General features: G+C 43.6%; 1 protein-coding gene across 2 annotated transcripts in view; it reads left to right on the top strand.

Annotated features, from left to right (window-relative positions):
• Nucleotides 1–5,000, top strand: part of rxraa (retinoid X receptor, alpha a) — a 147,066-nt gene that overhangs the window by 1,047 nt on the left and 141,019 nt on the right. The window lies entirely within an intron of this gene.

The following is a 5,000-nucleotide window of genomic DNA, read 5'->3' as shown; positions in this document are numbered from 1 at the left end:
AATTTAGTATAGCAATGCAATAAAAAGCCTATTGGACCTGTAAGCAGAGGCAAACGAAATGAAATTAAGACAGCCGTTTTATCCAACGAGGAGCATTGCAAAAAAAAAAATGCGGGTTTGGAAATAAACATGTGCCGCAAAAAAGGTTCAAGATAAATTAATAGCTCCAATGGCTCACAATTTAAGTTGTCTTTTTACTAGTGGGAATAGGCCTATATGCTTTGGCGAAAATGTGGGCCTGTTCAAATGAGCTCTAAAGTTGTGACAAAGTGTTCAGACCTCAACTAACTTGTTATTTGTCTCAGCGATCCATTTTCTATCCAAATGACGACTTTCTGACGATGTAGGCTATTTGACTTGGCAAGGTTGTTAGTGTGTAAAAAGCATTCCACACGCATACTGGAGGCACACTATTTGCTCTAGGTTTGCATTTAGGTGTGGTTTAAATACTGTACTTTATCGCAATTCTTTCGCGTCCAAATGAAGCGTTATGGCAAGGCCTACATTTCCACAACGCTATTACAATCTTAGAAATTCTGACCAAAACGCTTTCATAGAGTTATACCAGCCAAACATGACTCATGGAGTGGGTCTATCATTCAACATCGAAACGGAATGGTCCTAACCACTATGCTTCATTCTGGGTTGCAAAGCATGTTGTTTTGTTGTTCCTCGGGCCCGTACTCAGCGAAGTATCCTGAATCATACATAGGCTATGGAGTGTTATCTTAATTAGACTTTCTGACGGCAAACACTGAACTAATAGTCTGTTTAATGACCCTTGCGCGTGCTTTGCTACTGCTCATTCTGCTTGCCGGATAATTCTGTTAACTGATAATGAAATCAATTCAAATGATAAGGACACTAGTATATGGTTATGTCCTAGAGCTTAATAATCAACACTGATTCCATGTGTTGTAATCGTGTACCGACATTGTAATAATTGTGCTTGACAGAATATAAAACCCAACAACAGAAAAATAGAGAAGCAAGCTGCAAAGTTTGTTTCAGTCTCCTTGATAATTCATCTCAATTCTGAAAACGACGAAGAAAAAATAAACACAGAGAAAGAGAAAAATACAGAGGAAAAGAAAGAGTGTCCAAAAGAGAGAATGCATATAGGCCTACTTAATGAAATAATATTTGCCTGCAGAGTTATTACACGTTATTACACTCTCAGAGAGAGAGAGAGAGAGAGAGAGAGAGAGAGAGAGAGAGAGAGAGAGAGAGAGAATAATGTTGTCTCAGGGTAAGCTCCCATCATTTTTCTGGACAATTCCTAATGTCCAACAGTACTTGATGCTATTACTAGAATATGCAGAGGCTTTGTCTGTTTTTTTGTCCATGTTACCAGTAGTGATAAAAGCAATCCATTGCTCATGGTGTGTGTGTGTGTGTGTGTGTGTGTGTGTGTGTGTGTGTGTGTGTGTGTGTGTGTGTGTGTGTGTGTGTGTGTGTGTGTGTGTGTGTGTGTGTGTGAGAGAGAGAGAGAGAGAGAGAGAGAGAGAGAGAGAGAGAGAGAGAGAGAAGGCATGTGATTACATGCCCCTTAATCTAGGATTGGATGACACCTCATCAAAGCCCTATGATGAGCAATTATTGGAGACATGGCCTTTTACTGTTTAATTTTTTTAATACGTGCACACGTGTGTCTGTGTGCTGGTGTGTGTGCAAGGCAGCACGTGTATGTGTTTTGCCTACGTGTGTGTGTATGAGTGACTGACAGGACACTTTGGGCCGCCGCTGCACATACAGTAAGTAGAGTACGCAGAGTGCTTAGGGCACCAAGCAGTGCTTAGGGCACCAACCGACTTAAATTGAGATTGACTAAAAAATGTAATGGGAAAAAAATGGAATTACAGTACAAAACATGTATTTATTAGTTGGATTAATATTATTATTATTTAATTATGTGGTGAGGCTCCTGACCAGTTATGCTTAGGAACTCCAAAACCTTAGCAGCGGCCCTGGCGGCAGAGACCATAATCACAGAATGTCACTGTAACCAAGGCTGTTTAACACTAATGTTTAACACTGATGGACTGCTCCTGTCTCCCGCTCTCACTGGCTTGCTTGCTTGCCTGCTTTGCCTGTCTGTTTGGTAATTGGCTGTTGCAAGGACAACCACTTGCTTGTGCGGAGCGCTATGCTGTAGATGTTACGGCTAAAGGCTCTCCCTGTAATTAAAGAGACAAGCGCAAGCTTTTGAAATTCCACTGGTGGTGTTGGCCCCCTTTCAAACGTCAGCGGCAACATTTTTCAAGTTGAGATCAATGATGGGCGGCTTAGTGATGTCTCTCTCTCTCTTTATCTCTCTCTCTCTCTCTCACTCTCTCTCTTTATTCTCTCTCACTCTATCTATCTATCTATCTATCTATCTATCTATCTATCTATCTATCTATCTATCTATCTATCTATCTATCTATCTATCTTTGACTCTGCCCTTTTATTTTCTCCTTCTCTGTCACTTTCTCTCTCTGTATCTCTGCTGTCCTTACGCACGTGCCTCCTGAGTGCGTGTGTGTGTGTGTGTATGTGTGTGTGTGTGTGTGTGTGTGTGTGTGTGTGTGTGTGTGTGTGAGTGCGTATACGTGCGTGCGTGTGTATGTGTGTATGTATTGTGTGTTATATGGTAGTTATCTGGTTATTGATTTATTAGGAATACACTAAAGTACAATGCCTTGTGAATGAAGCACTGACCCTATTCTCCATCAGTGCTTACTTGAAACCTTTGACTGGAGTGACACAAGCTAGATGATAATTGACTGACGTCTTTATTCTTTGTTGTTTATCGATGGAGAGGGATCAGTTGATATGCATTGTGAGAAATTGTAATATTTTCTATAATTACTCTAGGGACTAAGACCAGGTTGTGTTTTTGTCTCTGCGTGCATCAGTGTTTGTGCGTGGGTCTGTGTGCGTGGATGCGTCCTTGTGTGTGTGTGTGTGTGTGTGTGTGTGTGTGTGTGTGTGTGTGTGTGTGTGTGTGTGTGTGTGTGTGTGTGTGTGTGTGCCAAAGACTTGTGTTTGGGTGGTGAGGTAAGCTTGGGCATCTTTCGGTTTGTGAAGTATTGGAAATCATGCATTTGACTTAAGATTGTTGAATGCCAGATTCTGTTAGTAACAAAAAAGCAACCCCTGTACTTCCTCACAATCAACAGTTGGTGAGACTTTTGGAGCAGAGTGGAAACAAGGGGTTAAGAGAAAGGAAACACTGGAGGGAAAAGTGGACGGGAGAGAGAGAGAGAGAGAGAGAGAGAGAGAGAGAGAGAGAGAGAGAGTGTGTGTGAGCTGTGGGTGAATATAAGTCCATGTATCAGTATTGTAGTTTTTATTGCACATTGTGTGTGTGTGTGTGTGTGTGTGTGTGTGTGTGTGTGTGTGTGTGTGTGTGTGTGTGTGTGTGTGTGTGTGTGTGTTTGTGTGTGTGTGTGTGTGTGTGTCCAACAATATAATGACAATGGCCTAAAAATGCAATAAAAATGTGAATACACCCTTTCTAATTTTGAAAGCATCGTGGCAGGGGTGCTAGATAGATAAACTAAAAATAAAAAATACACCAACGTTTAAGCGTCATTGTGCTGAGTGAAATGTGCCTATCTGTATTCCGTCTCTTGGGTAGAGAGACAGTGACGAGGAAAACGAAGCAGAGGGAGAGATAGAGATAGATAGATAGAGAGAGAGAGATAGAGAGAGAGAGAGAGAGAGAGAGAGAGAGAGAGAGAGAGAGAGAGAGAGAGAGAGAGAGAGAGAGAGAGAGAGAGGCCAGGTAGTATTTGCAGATATGCATTGTACCATCAGGTCAGAAGTTATCAGAGGGCATTGAATTCTACAGTATATATTTTATGAAATATGGGGCAGTCATGGGTAAGTGGTTAAGGCGTCAGACTTGTAGCCCAAAGGTTGCCGGTTCGACTCCCAACCCGTCAGGTTGGTGGGGGGAGTAATCAACCAGTGCTCTCCCCCATCCTCCTCCATGACTGAGGAACCCTGTGCATGGTACCGTCCCGCCGAAATGCTCCCTAGCGGCGCCATTGGGGGCTGCCCCCTTGCACGGGTGAGGCATAAATGCAATTTTGTTGTGTGCAGTGTGCAGTGTTCACTTGTGTGCTGTGGAGTGCAGTGTCACAATGACAATGGGAGGTAGAGTTTCCCAATGGGCTTTTGCGTTCACTTTCACATTAGAAGCAGTGTATGTACCGTATGAAGTGGCTGCTGGTTAGCTCAATGGGCGGTGCAGCTCGTGGGTTTGCCGGCTCAATGTAGCGGCAACAGCAGCAATGCGGCTCTGATAGTTAGTGATAGTGTTGGCCTACATATCGCATGAATGTAATTAATAGTTAACCAGCAAAGCATCAAGTAGGCTACACTATTTCTGAAGGAGACAATGTTCGTCTTGAACAAAATGTCTGATTTTAGTGGTAGACCCTATACGATTTTGGTGCTGTTGTGTGAACATAATAAGGGCCCTGGCGACTCAGCTCAAGCGCTTGTCACATGCACCTTGCTTCAACAACTTTCACAGATTTTATGACCTCAAGGGCTAGAGACAAATGTGTGTCTGTGTGTGTCTGTGTGTGCGTGTGCGTGCGTGCGTGTTCGTGTGCGTGTGCGTGTGTGTGTGTGTGTGTGTGTGTGTGTACTTGTGTGGGGGGTTGGGGTGTGAATATCAGGCACTCACACACACACACACACTCGTGCGCGTGCATGCACACACACACACACACATGCATGCATGCCCACACATGCATGCACACACGCGTGCACATGCACGAACACGCGCGTGCACACATTCATTAGTGAAGTTCATGGTCTTTGACAAGAGTCTAGAATTAGTTTTGTCTCTAAGGAGGGCACATTCCTTTCGCAGTTGCAATTGAGGAACAAAGATGTGTGTGTATGTGTGCGTGCGTGCGAGCATGCGTGCGTGCGTTAGGTAGGCAGACCTAAACGCATACAGTTATGGCAGAGGAGTGTTGGAGCTGGCCAGCTGATCGACG

This window comes from Engraulis encrasicolus, chromosome 11 (assembly GCF_034702125.1).
Source record: "Engraulis encrasicolus isolate BLACKSEA-1 chromosome 11, IST_EnEncr_1.0, whole genome shotgun sequence".
Classification (NCBI taxonomy): Eukaryota; Metazoa; Chordata; class Actinopteri; order Clupeiformes; family Engraulidae; genus Engraulis; species Engraulis encrasicolus.
The sequence above is the reverse complement of the archived record's forward strand: the minus strand, read 5'-3'. Positions and strand labels throughout refer to the sequence as shown.